A 15,909-nucleotide genomic window follows, 5' to 3' on the forward strand; every position below is an offset into this window, starting at 1 on the left:
TTTCCTTGACTTTGTGATCCATTTCTTCCAAATCTTCCATCCAAGAACAGTCATAACTATTCAAGTCAAAAATCTCTGGTACCCCACATTCTATTTTTTGGTAAATATTATTTATTCTCTCCTTAAAATATATCAGAACCCTAACCACATTGTACCACTTCCACTATCACCGTCCAAGTTTAAAACACCACACTGTGTTGATCATGGATACATCCAGACTGGATAAGAGAACTCAAAGCAGGGAACAGTGGACCACAAATTCCAGCTGCTGCATTTTACTGTCCACCAGGCCACCTCCCGCAGGCTCTTCCCAGCACTGAAAGAACATAGAAATTGTAACAGAGCCTTTACTGCCAGACACAGGACTCTCCAAAGAGGAACTTTTTGTAGGAGCCATTGGACTTACCCACACCTTCTCAGAACAATGCCATAGCCCAAGGCTCTCAGATGTTGCCTCTTCTGTACGCATCTCATGTGCATCACTGTCAGATGATTCCCCGATGTTTGTTTTGATCAGCTTTCACAGATATTTTTATAGATCGTATACTCTATTTCCACTCCACACTTGCTTCTCAGACATAAACAAATTTTACTTGAAAACCACCCTATTATTTCTCTGTCTGCCCATTCCATATGATTTATAGTATCAAGAGGTACCTGTTAAAATATGCCACATTATCTCACTAGATCCCTTGAAGTTCTCTTGTGGCCTCCTAAAAGGTTGGATACTCTTTCCACTAATTTATTTATTTAGTGATTCTTTTAGTTACTTTTCTGTCCTTGCTGAGACAAAATACCTGACACCCGAAATTAAAGGAAGAAAGATTTATTTGGCTCACAGTTTAGAGAAGTTTCATTTCAGAGCTGGCTGGCTCCAAGTCTGGGTGTCATGGCATAGAGGTATCACTGTGAAGAAACAATCCATGGCGGGCAGAAAGCAACAAGCAACTAGTGCCAAGCAGCTAAGACCACAGCACTTTTTCTGTCTCTTATATTTTATCAAGGCTATTTCATTCCTACCCTTACTTTTAGCACTGCATGGTGAATCAGTCACATCCTTAATCCCAGCATCACACAGCCTAAATCCAGTCACCTCTGAAAAGCCCCCACCTATGACTGTGTGAGGTTTAGGGAGGATCTGTAGATAAACCTGGAACAGTAACTTGTTAAAAAAAAAAATGCGTAGTGCAAATGGATGTAAATGAACGATGACTATTTGTGTTTATTTTATATTGTGAGCATGTTTATCATAACCTGCATTTTAATAGCCTACCTGGTAGCTTTTTGAGAGTGTTGTCAGAGGCCTATTATTTCTTAGAAGCACGTATATTATAAAAAAGAGATTTGATAAAGTATTTATTATGTTGATTATGATGGCTAGATTTTAAGGATTTATTATAATGGCTAGATTTTAAGGATTCAGGTCTGAGGTTGATTTAAGAGTACTTCATAAAAGTGAACAAATGTAATTAATTCCTAGGTGTCTTCTTCTGCTTTTTTATCTAATATTGATTGTTTGAAATTTAATAGTCATATTATAAGAGTATTTACTTGATATATATATTTCAGACTCAAATTTCAGTAGACAGGAAAATATTCCTGTCTAGGAAAATATTCCAAGACATTAATTTGTCCTCAAGATTAATCATTTTACAATCTAATATGTACACAATATATTTCATCATATGAAAGACACATTCAAATATTGAAAAGAAATATTTCTTGGTGTTCTTTGTGAATAAGAGTTGGTATGACACTTTAATGTAGTCTATAATCAAAGCCAGATTTTGAGTTACACCTTCTATTTTATCATAGACTGATTTTGAAGAGTCACATAATTTTAAAGTTGAGGATACCAAAGATGTTACTTGGCTAAATCACTTTATATGAAATGAGCAAAACAAGATCTTGGAAAGTTGGTAACTTGTTTAAAGACACAGTGGTTTGGATCTTAAAAATCTCCCCAAAGGTTTGATGTTGAAGGCTTGTACGCCAGCTGATATTCATGGATGGCAGACACTACAGGATGTGGGGGACTTGGAATAAGTAGATTACTGGGGGTCTGCCTTTGAAGATGATGTTGGGACCCCATCCCTCTCTCTCTCTCTCCATCTCTTTCTGCTCTCTGACTGTCATGACATCAGTCGCTACCCCCTGCACGCCCTTCCACCTCAGTTCCTGTCTCATTTCAGGCCCAAAAGGCATGGAAGCCAAGTGCTATCGGCTGAAAACTCTGAAACTGAGAAACAAAATAAGTCTTTGCTCTCATAAATTGTTTTTCTCAAGTATTTTGTCACATAAACAAAAAATTGTGCAGGAGATTAAATTCCAGGGCAGTAACTCCTAGTAAATATGCTTTCGGAAGCTATAATATTTTGATTTCATAACAATTTTATAAAACAATGATTCTCTCAATTTTCCAAGTATTTATACAACAAGCATTACACAAGACAAAGTTTCTGACTCCCAAAACTTATACTTCGTGAAAAAAAAAAGACATCTTCTTTGAAACAACTAACAATATTTTAGTGTTCATAGAATTACAACAAGAAACTGTAACAGGTAAGTTATATGAATAATTTTTTCTTGATGATATTTGAAACATCAAGGAAATATAAGTACAATATCAAGAGTAATGAGAATAACCATTAAAAAGCAGACACACCAACATACACATACACACACTGCTTTATTCTGTATGCTATCACCACAAACATGTTAGTGTGAAAGTCAGAACTTTCTGATTGATGCCCACTGTCTCCATTTACATTCCACAATATTAGTGCAATCACTGAATAAAGCAAGAAAAATGTATTCTTTTTTTTTTGCCTATCTATGTCATTTTTCCTACTCTATACTATTATTGTAGGTGCTTACAGATGTGAGAAGAAAACTGAAGCCTGATGCATGTGAACTGTGTGGTGTTGAAACCTGTGATTCAGAGATACTTTCCCAAAATTGTGAGGACTGAGTACCTCAAGGTAGAAGGATGGTAATTTTCTTGTCAAACTGCACAATTTTGGTAAGGTTTTCTTGACTCTGTTAATGTTTCTTTTACTGATAACTTTGTTTTCTTTAGAGAGACAAAACAAATGTAGATGAAAGAGAAAGAGAGTATAACATTTTTTCTTTTTTTTTTTTATTTTTTCATTTTTTAATCTGTAGCAGGGAGCAAACTCATGACCACCTGCTTGCAAGGCAGGCACTTATGCCACTGAGCTAAATCCCCAGCCCCCTTTTTTTATAGGGTTTTTTTTTTGTCTTTTTCCTTTTTATCGGTACTGGGGATCAAACTCACGACTGCCTGCTTGCAAGGCAGGTACTTATGCCACTGGGCTAAATCTCCAGCCCCAGAGTATAACATTCTTAATTGCAAGTGACAAAATTGTAATTGAAGAAGTGTCCTTCCTTCATATCTCTGTTGTGGCTATTATTACTTTGATGATATTTGTGTAGCAAATAAATACAAATGGCCTATTATAAGATACAAAGAATAATGATCCAGTGAAGAATCATTTTCATAAAGCCAAATATGAACCATATTATGGTTCCAAATATGAACAATATGAACCATAATATACGTTTCTATGTCTGACAAAATACTTTCAGACATAGAAGCGTATATTAATGACATAAACATAGCACAAGTACAAAATTTCAACCCTCCAAGTATGTCTACTAGATATTTTTATAAGGGCAAATTTGTAAGCAGCCTCAGTATACAATGGTCACAATGTTATATGTTATACTTTACTGGTATTAACATTATATTCTAGATAATATTAATGGAAACAAATGATTTGACATAATTGTTACATGAAAAGCATGAAACAAATGTACTTGGAGAAGTTAATCTACAACAATGATAAATCAAGTTCATAAACAACCTTCCTTTTTTGTTTCACATCCATATATATATATATATATATATATATATATATCCATGATAACAATAATTTCTTTTAGATAGCAGTTGTTTTTTAAATTCAAGGTATATAAGATTAGATTAAAGGAAATTTGGATGCTCCACATTCAGATCATATACATAGAGATCTGTAGATTACCATGACAATGGGTGGATACATATTTTAAAAATTCAAGTTAGACTGGATTAATTCCTTGTCACTTATATCTGCAGTGAGGAACCCAAATGTGTAAGCCTCCCCAGCACATTGGCTCTTTGTATTAATTTGCTTCAGTAGCTACACCATCATAAAGCACCTTTGATTATGTGGCTACAAACTAAAATTCATTTTTTCTCAGTTCCAGGAGCTGGAAGTCCAATATCAAGGTGCTGTATTCTAGTGAGGGATTCCTTTCTAATTCCATTTAATCATCTTCTACAAGCACACTGAACTTCAAAAAAAGAATTTTGAGGAAACAGACTATAGCACTCTGTATAACTGAGCTTGATAAACAGTAGAGCTCGGCTTATTGTACTCACAAAGATCCCCAATGTCAATGATGGCATAAGTTTTAGAGACTGAGTTCCCAAACTCCAATCCAAGACCTTCTTTGTTTATCGCAAAGGGTTAACACTGCATTTAAACCTGAATACTAAAATTTTTGTTTAGAAAAGAAAAACAATTTTATCCAATGTTTGACTGCAAGGGTGGCTTGTCTCACATGTCAACAGAAGTGGCTGTGTGTCCACAAAGATACATGTGTCATAGATCCACTACCACTTCCCTAGGCTAAGAAAACCCTATTGGGCAGCACACCTCATGTTACTCTCACTGACTCACCAAAGAAACTGTGATGGAAAAACAAAACTTACATGGGCAGACTCATTTAAAATTCTAAGAATTAAGATGAACACAAAGCATAGTGCACTAAAAATATATATATAGTCAATTTGAGAATGACAAAGAGGAAGCTGGGGAGCTGAGGGCATGTGAAGTGAGTTCCAGCATGCTTGTGCTTGCTTGATGAGAACTTTGGACCATCGCTTCCAACAGTTAGGACCCTACCCATCTTCCTGAACCACCAGAGGAGGCACAGAAGGTCCCTCCAGCCTGAGTAGGCTATGCCTAGCCACCCCCATTGAGCACTGGGAGCTGAGGGTGTGAAATGTGATTTCCAGTGCACTTGCACTAGGGAAGAGCTTTGGACCATTGCTTCCAGCAGTTAGGACCCCACCCAGCATCCTAGGTCACTGGAGGAGGCACAGTAGGTCCCACAAGCCTGACTGGGCCAAACACAGCAACCTCCATTCAGTCCCAGGGGCCAAGGGCACACTAGGTGATTTCCAACACACCTGGGGGAAGCTTTGGAACATTGCTCAAGAACCAGAAATATAGGAAAAAGACAAAACGAAACACCAAAATGCAATCTCAAACCTCCAGCTTATCTCAAGCACACATAGGAGCCATGTACACAGAAGAAAATATAAGCCATACACCTGAAAGGCTTGAAATAATAACAACTGAAATAAAGAAACAGCAGCAGGAAGCTATAAAAGAACTCAAATCAGAAATAATCTCCCAGGTAAAAGAAGAAATGATATATGTAATGAAAGAAATGCTGAACACATCTAAAGAAGACATAATTAAAAAATTGAGGAACAATGTAAAAAGATGGAGACCCTGAATGAACAATGTAAGAAACAAACAGAATGCATGAAGCAGATTCAAAAAGATATACAAGAAATAAAAAATTCCTTGGAAGTTGGAAAAGCCACATCAATTAAAGTGAAGACAGAATTTCAGACCTTAAGGGAAAGATTGCAGTTAGTGAACAGGAAAGGAAAGATCTTTTAAAAATAACAAAGAATCAGGAAATAACAATTCAATGACTGCCATATGATGCAAAGAAAAACAATATAAGATTGATAGGGATAAATGAAAAAGAAGAGGACAGCACAAATGATATTAAGAGGATATTTACCAAAGTAATAGCTGAAAATTTCCCAAACATGAGAATGGAAACTGACATACAGATTAGTGATGCATCTAGAAATCCAAATAGCCATAACCAAAATAAAACTACATCCAGACATATAATAATCACCATCCCAGAAATCCAACATAAGAGCAGAATATTAAAAGCTGTCAGAGAGAAAAGACAGGTCACCTATAAATGAAAACCTATCAGAATCACAGCAGACTTCTCAATACAAATAATGAAGTCAAGAAGAGCAAGGAGTGAAGTATTTCATATCCTAAAGGAAAATGAGTTCCAACCCAGAGCAATGTACCCTGCAAAACTGTTCTTCAAAATGAATGGAGAAATACGATATTTCCATGACAAAGAACAGCTGAAGAACTTCATGATCACCAAACCAACCCTGCAAAGAATATTGAAAGACATTCTAGACAGACATGGGAAAAAAACCACTAAGCAAGGCAGACAATTAAACAGAGTGAAAAGGTAAAGAAGCAACAACAGAAAGATAAAATATCAAAAATAAAACAATATACATATATATCAGTTATATACATCACTTATCATATATATATATATATATAAGTTATAACCAAATATACATTAGTTATAACTATACATATACATCATTTATATACATTAGTTATAACTATATATATATCAGTTATGACCAGTTATTATATATATATATATGTATGTATGTATATATATATATATCAGTATGTATGTATATATATCAGTAAATGTATGTATATATATGTATGTATATATATGTATGTATATATATCAGTAAATGGCCTCAATTCATGAAGTAAAAGAAACAAACTGGCAGAGTGGATAAAGAAACAACACACAACAATATGCTGTCTACAAGAAACCCATCTAACCCGAAACAAAACTCATAGACTGAAAGTTAAAGGATGGAAAACAATACTTCATGCAATAGCAACACCACCCCCCGCAAAAGGAAGGAATAGCTATCTGTTTGCAGACAGTGTGAACTACAAACCAAGAATGACCTGAAGAGATAAAAAAGATCATTACATACTAGTTAGGGGAAAATTTAAAAAGGAAAAGATAAAAATCTTAAACATATATGCACCAAATTCCAGAGCACCCAGCTATACAAAACAACTATTAACAGAAATGAAAAATGAAATAAAAAATAACACAATTATAACAGAAGACCTTAACACACCATTAACACAAAGGGACAGATCAATCAGACAGAAAATCAGCAAAGAACTGAATCCCATCTGTGAAAAATGGACTTGATAGATGTATACAGAATGTTTTGCCCAACAACAAAAGAACATATATTCTTTTCAGCAGTAAATGGGACATTCTCTAAAATAGACCACATAATAGCCCACAGAACATACTTAAGTAAATGCAAAAGAGTTAAAATTATCCCGTGCATGTTATTGGATTATAACACCATGAAACTAGAAATTAATGGTAAAAGAAACTGCAAAACCCCCCACAAACACATGGAAATTAAATAATATACTCCTGGGGCTGGGATTTAGCTCAGCAGCATAAGCACCTGCCTTCAAGCAGGCAGTCGTGAGTTCGATCCCTGGTACCAATATAAAGGAAAAAGACAAAAAAAAAAAAAATACTCCTGAGCAATCAGGGAGTCACAGAGGAAATTAAAAAAAAATTAAAGAATATCTACAAGGAAATGAAAATACAAATACAACTTACCAGAATCTGTGGGATACAGTGAAACAGTCCTCAGAGAAAAATTTCTTGCAGTAAATTCCCACATCAGGAAAACAGAACAAATACAAATAAACAACCTGATACTACACCTCAAACATCTAGGAAAAGAAGAGCAAGGCAAGCCCAAAGCCAAAAGAAGGGAGGAAATTATACAGAGCACAGCAGGAATCAATACAATAGAGACTAAGAAACAATAGAAAGAATCAATGAATCAAAGAGTTTGTTCTTTGAAAGAATAAATGAAACTGATAACACCCTAGTCAACCTTATTTAACAAAGAAAAAAATCTCAAAATCATGCAATAAAGAATGAAAAGGGTGAAATTAATACAGACCTGTGCAAATACAGAAGATCACCAGTACCTATTTCAAAAACCTCTACTCTCATAGGTTCGATAACACAGAAGAAATAGACAGATTCCTAGAAACATATGAAATGCCAAAGCTGAGTGAAGAAGATGTAAAATTGTTGAATTACCCAATTGCTATTAATGAAATTGAAAATGTAATTAAGTCCTTACCTACAAAGAAGAGCCCAGTCCCAGAGGGATTCACTGTGGAATTCTACAAGAAATTCAAAGAATACTTAATGCTGACACTCCTGAAACTCTTCAGTGAAATTCAAAGGGAAGCAATTCTTCCTAACTCATTCCTGGAAGCAAATATTACCCTAGTAACAAAACCTGAGAAAGACCCAGCTGAAAAAGAGAACTACAGGCCAATCTCCCTAATGAACATAGATGCAAAAATTTTCAACAAAATATTGGCAAACAGAATGCACCAAATCATCAAGAAGGTTATACACCACAACCAAGTGGGAATCATCCCAGGAATGCAGGGATGGTTCAACTTATGTAAATCAATAAATGTAATCCACCATATCAACAGAGCCAAACATAAGAATCACATGATCACTTCTATAGATACAGAAAAAGCTTTTGATAAGCTCCAACTCATTATAAAAACCTTAAAGACAATTGGAATAGATGGTCTTTACCTCAATATGATAAAGGTCATCTGTGACAAACCACCAGTCAGCATCATATTAAATGGCCAAAAACTGAAAGCCTTTACCCTAAAAATCAGGCACAAGGCAAGGATGTCCATTATCACAACTCCCATTCAACATAGTGCTGAAATTACCAACCAGAGCAATTAGACAAAAGAGAGAAATAAAAGGAGTAAGGATAGGAAAAAAGGGAGGTAAATTATCATTATTTGTAAATGACACAATACTCTAATAGAAGACCCCCAAAATTCCATTAAAAGACTCCTAGATATAATAAATAAATTCAGTAACGTAGCTGGATACAAAGTCAACACTAAAAAATCAATAGCATTCGTATACACTAACAACAAAATCACTGAGAGAGAAGAGAAGCCACACCCTTCACAATAGCATCCAAAAAATGAAATACTTAGGAATTAATCTAACAGAAGAAGAAAAACATCTATTCATGAAAAAGTATAACACCCCTGAAAAAAGAAATCAATTATAAGAAACGCAGAAAATGGAAAGACATCACTTGTTCATGGATAGGAAGAATAAATATTGTGAAAGTGGCCATTCTCTCAAAATTGTTACGTAGACGTAATGCAATCCCAATCAAAATACCACTAGTATACCTCATAGATCTAGAAAAATCACTCTAAAATTCATCTGGAACCAGAAGAGACCTAGAATGGCAAAGGCAATTCTAAGCAACAAAGGCAAGGCAGAAGGCATCATAACCCTGACTTGACATTATACTAAAAAGCTAGTGTAATAAAGTCTACATGATAATGGAACAAAAACAGACCTGAAGATCAATGGAATAGATTAAAAGATGCAGTTACAAATACGACCACATCCAGCCACTTTATCTTTAATAAAGGGGCCAAACACATTCACTGGAAGAAATATTGTCTCTTTAATAAATGGTGCTGGAAAAATTGGCTCTCCATATGCCAAAAACTACAACTAGAACCATGACTATCACCATGCACTAAATTAAAGTCTAAACGGTCAAAGATCTAAACATTAAAACAGAAACACTAAATCTGTTGGAAGACAAGTAAAAATCTTGAAGAACAAGGATAGGTAGAGAATTCATGAATAAGAATCCAACTGCATAGGAAATACTTCCCAGAATCAATAACTGGGATCACGTCTTATTAGAGAGTTTCTGCATGTCAAAAGAAAACTCCAGCATAGTGAAAAGAAAACCCACACATTGGGAAAAAATCTTAGTGAACTGTCCCTCAGTCAAAAGACTTCTGTCTAGAACATATAAAGAATTAAAATCAGACCCCCAAAATTCAAAGATCCAATCCAAAAATTGGCATCTGAGATGAACACACAGTTCTCAGATGAATAAATATAAATAGCAAATAAATACATGGGGAAAATGTTCAGCATCATTGTTTATTAGACAAATGCAAATTAAAACTACACTGAAATTCCATCTCACTCCAGACAGAATGGCTAGGATCAAGAAAACTACCAAGAAAACATGCTGGAGAGGTTGTAGGGAAAAAGGAACTCTTCTGCAACAGTTGGTGGGAGTATAGACTGGTGAAATGACTGTGGAGGTCAGTCTGGAGATTTCTCAAAAATCTGGGATTGGAAGTCCCATTTGTTCCAGCTACTCCATTTCTAGGCATATTCCCAGAAGAACTTAAAACATTATACCACAGTGATATATATGTGCATCCATGTTTAAAGCAGCATAATTTTTAACAGCTAGGTCTTAGAAACAACACAAATGCCCATCAACCGAGGAATGGATAAAAAAGATATGGTACAGCAAGAAAGAACTAATGTTATCTTATTTCAAATACTGTCAACATAGTTGCAGCACTTGGAAGGCTGAGGCAGGAGAATCACCATGAGTTCAAGTACAACTTGGGATACATATCAGGTTCAAGACCAGTCTAAACTATGTAGTGAATTGTTGTCTCAAAAAAAAAGTAGGAATAACTTTATGATAGCTTATGAAAACACTGAAAGTTTGGGTTACTAAGTATCTGTGAGCTTATCATAATGAAAATGAAGAAATATAAATTACTACTCCTGAGAGCTATCACTCAAGTATAACTATTATTACTTTGTTATAGATAACTTCTGGCAATTCCCTTTTCTATATAAAAGTTTTAAGTTGTGTAACTAGAATTGTCCTATGCATAATTACAAGATGCACTTAATTTGCTTGAGTGACCAAATGACAAGTCCATGTGGAAACCTGTTTATATAGTTTATCACTTGAATACTCATGCTTTCTCATATTCACATCTACTCCTACGTCCCAGCACACATCCCTCTCAGAGTCTGTAAATACACAAACATGCACATACTTCTCTTTCACTTGTAAATTATAGCATGGTTTCACATATTTTTTCACAAATTATATGTCATAGGACTTCTGGAAGAACATGGCAGATAGATAACAGCAGCTATGGAGGCTCCCTGAGATAGCCAGCTTAGATTCCAGGAATGGTGTGGTGTGGGGAGTCGTAAGCAGGGGGAGATATTCCCTGCCAACCCAGGAATGAACTAAGCTGAGAGAAACCAACTGGAAATGCAGTCTTGGTGCTACAACTGGCACAGCTAAAGTCTCAGTGCTGAAGCTGGAACCCGCACCTCTGGAAACCATGGCTTGAATTTCCTGCCACCACTTCTGCATTTATATCGGCACAGCAGGGATAGAGATGTGAAAGCTCTGAGAGTGGGAATCGGGGGACCGAATTGAGAGCAGAGCTGGTGGGGAGCCCTATACTGACCTACGGTGAGTGAAAGGAATGGGGACGCTTCCATAGATAACAAGGCTCAAACAGAGGACATTCTGGGACCAGGCAGACTTGCCAGAACAGGACAATGCAGTGACTTCAGTCACATATTCCCCTCTCAAGCAGGATTGTTGGGGAGTGCATGACCTGGGTAATGCCACAGACTAAGACCCAGTAGGCTAGCCCTAACCAGGTTCCCTGCACCTGGCAGTGCACCCTAATGCAGTGAAGCCCTCAGCAGGCTGACTGACCTGGAGGGGCAGACCCAGCATAGGCTGCCCAGGTCTGTGTCTCCCTAGTACACTACAGTGGGTGGGAACATCTAGCCAGCATGATACAAACAAACTGTAACTGACAAAGAAAGAAACTGGGCTTCCTATATATGCTTGTATGAAAGGAACAAAAAAATACGGGAAAAAGGAGCAACAAGAAAGGGTCCTCAGTCCCCAATCCTGAGAACACTGATCCAGGAAAGGTAAATGCAAAGGAGAATGAGGACAGAAAACATGCAATATCAGGCACAGCACAATAGACATAAAGCGATACCTTTCGGACCTTATAGACAAGTTCAAAAGTGAAGTATTTAACCAAGTAAAGCAAGATATAAGTAGAATAGTTAAAGAAATGCTAAGCACATCCCAAGAAAAAACAGATGGTGGGATGGAAGAACAGAAAAAAAGGGGAGAATTGTTTGATGGAGAAAAAAGAGAAAACGTAAAATACATGAAGCAGGTTCAAAGAGATTACCAGGAAACTAAAAAGTCTATTGAAAGCTGGCATAACAGCTTGAAAGAAACTAAAGATAGATTATCTAAACTGGTGGGCAGATTTGTAATGTGGGATCACGAAAGGAAAAAAAAACTTCTTAAAAATAACAAGGAAACAAGCAGTAACAAAGGCTAGAAGATGATAAGAAGATCTGTAACTCAAGAATTAAGAAAGTAAAGGAAGAAGCAGAGATACAAACAAATGGACTGCAAAGGCCATTCACAACAATAATCAAGGAGAACTTCCATAATACGGGAAAAGGTAAAAATACTCAGATCTATGCGGCATACAGGACCCCAGGCACCTACAACCCAAACAGAGATACATCCAGGCATATAATAATTAAAGTTCCAGAAATCCAATATAAGAACAGAATATTAAAAGCTGTCAGAGACAAGAAACAGATCACTTACAAGAGGACACTCATCAATTACATCAGACTTCTTGGCACAAGCCATCAAATCACGAAGAGCGTGGGGCAAAATAATCCAAGCTTTGAAAGACAATAACCTCCAGCCAAGATTGATATATCCTGCACAACTGTCCCTAGTAATTAATGGAGAAACAAGGAGCTTCCAGGATAGAGAAGAACTAGCAGCATTTGCAACCACCAATTCAACTCTAAAGAGAATACTGCAGGACATTGTAAAAGAGAAAAATACCAAGCTTCCAGAAACAGTGGCAGAGAGGCCACAATGAATGGAGCAGAAAGTGAAATGAAGAAGATAAACTGACAACTAATGACAGAAAAAGAGCTCAACAGAAATGAAGCAGAGAAGGTTGGATGGTAGGAGCAGCTATTTTGGAGAAAACAAGACATCATACTAGCTAGTGCTGATTTAATATCATCTTGTTTTGAAGTCCCGTCAAGCTTTTGTTCTTCTGTCTCCATCGGTCTTAACATGTTGTATCTTATTGGATTTTATTATATGTGATAATATAAACGAAAACTTTTATAGACAAGGAGATAATACAGAAACCATTGTTCATTCTCTGTTAGTTGGTTCTAAATGCCCTGTAATACTGTCATTCTTTTGAATGGCTTTACATTGTCTTGATATGTTTCATGCTACAGTATACAAAGTTATACTCAAAGATTTCAAGGAAAGAGACACTATGGTAACTACTTTTATGTCAGGATCTTGTGGTGAAACACTAGTTTGCTTAAATGGTTATGTTCTGACCTGTGCTGTTTTGTTGTTATGTCCTCTTTTATCTCAATCTCCTTTTTTATTATTTATTTTTTGATCTTTTTAATTAAGGGAAAAACAGATAAAAAATAGCAGGATATATTATAGTAACCCACTTTGATTTCCTATTAACTTTATTTGAAACCTTGTATTGTTCTCACCATCTTATTTTGACTGATTTTACTCTATTTTGTTTTGCTTGATAGTATCAAGTTTGAGAGTATAGGCAACAACTGTGAAGACAGTAAGATTCACTATGATGCCCATTCTGGTTTGATTATTATCTTCTTTTGAAGTCCTGTAATGTCTCCAGTGTTTTGATTTCATTGGTTTTGTTCTTTACCATTTTGTTCAATTTTATTATAACTGATGATATAGGCAATTCTTTTTAAGATAACAAGAGGCATTATGGTAACCATCGTTGATCACCTTGTATTCTGTTTTTACATTATGTACTATGTCCATCTTTTTGTTTTGAGTGACTCTATTTTGTTATGTCACATTTGGTTTTATTTATCTTTAAAAAAACGTAATAAGAACTGGGGGAGTAATAAAACCCAAAATATGTAATTGTCATTGTAGATAGAGAGGAAATGAAAGTGCTCTAAAGAATGTAACTGCATGTATATTTAAGCATATAAGATAGATAACCATATTACTGAGTTTTTGTTGGATCACTGAACAGAACTATTTTCAGTCTTACTGTTTGAATGTCCACTTTATATGCTTTAATTTTGTAACTTGAACAACTATTTCTAAGATTCTAATATGTAATCTATTAACTAGTTATTTCCTCCTGTTTATTTTTTTTGAAATTCTGTAAAACTTGTATCTTTTTTGTTTTTTTTTTCTCCTTAAATAAATTTTTTAAATGATGTATTTTTATACAATGGAGTACTATGCAACTATAAAGAATGATCACATTGAGATAGTTATAAATAAATGGATGCAACTTGAGACCATACTCATAAGCAAAATAAATCAAACTCACTTGTATGAACACTGTATAGTCTCTCTACTGTAAGAAATGGTAAGAGTACATAAGATTCCCCATTACATTGCTTTGAAGTCTTATAATGTTTTCATTTATTGGTTGGAATGGTTTTATTCTGTTTTTGTTTGATTTCATTATGTGAGATGGTATGAATAGTTACTTTGAAGAAAACAAGACATTATGGCAGACATTGCAGATTTAATATCATCTTGCTTTGAAGTCCTACCATGCTGTTTTTCTTCTGTTTCCATTGGTTGTTTCATGTTGTGTCTTATTGGATTTTATTTTGTGTGATAATATAAACAATTTTTAAGGAAAATGAAATATTATAATACCCAGTGTTTATTTACTGTTATTTGGTTTTGAGTTTCCTGTAATACTTTCATTCTCTTGAGTGGTTTTAGACTATTTTGTTATGCTTGAGTGAAGGTATGCTCAACTATTTCAGAGAAAAGAGACATATGTTAGCTACTGTTGATACCTGGTTTTCTCGTCGTGAAGAGCTGAGTAGCTTGCATTGTTCTGTTCTGATCTGCTTTGTTCTGTTCTCTTTTGTTTCATTCTCTTTAAAATAAAAAAACTTAATTTTAAAAAGAGAATGAGAAAGAGACACAGGAGAGGAAAAAGGGAGGGAAGAAATAGGAAGTTGAGGAAGAGAGTTAAAAAACATTGAAAATTTGGTTGCAACTAGTAAAATAAAGAATAGTGGGAGAACATTGTATGTATAAAAAGAATTTAGAAATTTCCAGAGATCTTAGAAAATTAAAGCAAACAAAACTAATTTTAACTGTAAAGAAACACTGGAAAACAATATAAACCAAACAGGTTAAAAACAAACTGGTCACATGAGAGGACAAGTTTATTGGGCAACTGGATCAAAAGGATTCTGAAAGAATGTATCACTGTATATAAAATTTAAATAATTTAAAAAATGAAAGAAAAAATTATAGTTAGAAAAATGATGCCAGTATGGATGAGGACAAAGAGAAGAAGAGATAAATCACCATTTTCTTGCTGTGGTAGAAAGAAATGGATACTTACCACATTTATTACAAATTGACAGAGAAAGACAAGCTTACTGTGTTAACAATTAATGATAACTGCTCTAAAATTGAAATTAATTTATAATTTTCAAACATTAAGTGATTTTAAACACTAAAAGAGAACAATGAAATATGAAGAATCTAACAAAAAAGGAAAAACTAAGAAAGTGTGGTGAAAACAAGTATCTGTAAAACTAAACCTGAGATAAATAAAGCAGTATTAGCTTCAATACAAACATAATTAAGAAGATATAATTTAAAAGTATTTCAAATACTTCTCAGTGATTTTCATAACATTAAAGTATGCTCAGTTCATATGACAATCACAAACTCTACTTAGCCAATAATATAATTTCAAAATGTCTGAAGCATGACAGATAATAAAGCCTGACAAAATAATAAAAACTGGCCAAAGCATGAGCAAAGTCAAAGACTGTCTTAGAAATTCAGACTGAGGAGAAAAATAAGACTATAAGGGAATGAATGACAGCTTATAAGAGGATATTTAAAATAAACATCTTTTGTCTTATTTTCCAGTAAGG

The sequence above is a fragment of the Cavia porcellus genome, unplaced genomic scaffold (genome assembly GCF_034190915.1).
Source record: "Cavia porcellus strain 051 isolate PalLab524CR breed Dunkin Hartley unplaced genomic scaffold, mCavPor4.1 scaffold_24, whole genome shotgun sequence".
In the NCBI taxonomy this organism is placed as follows: Eukaryota; Metazoa; Chordata; class Mammalia; order Rodentia; family Caviidae; genus Cavia; species Cavia porcellus.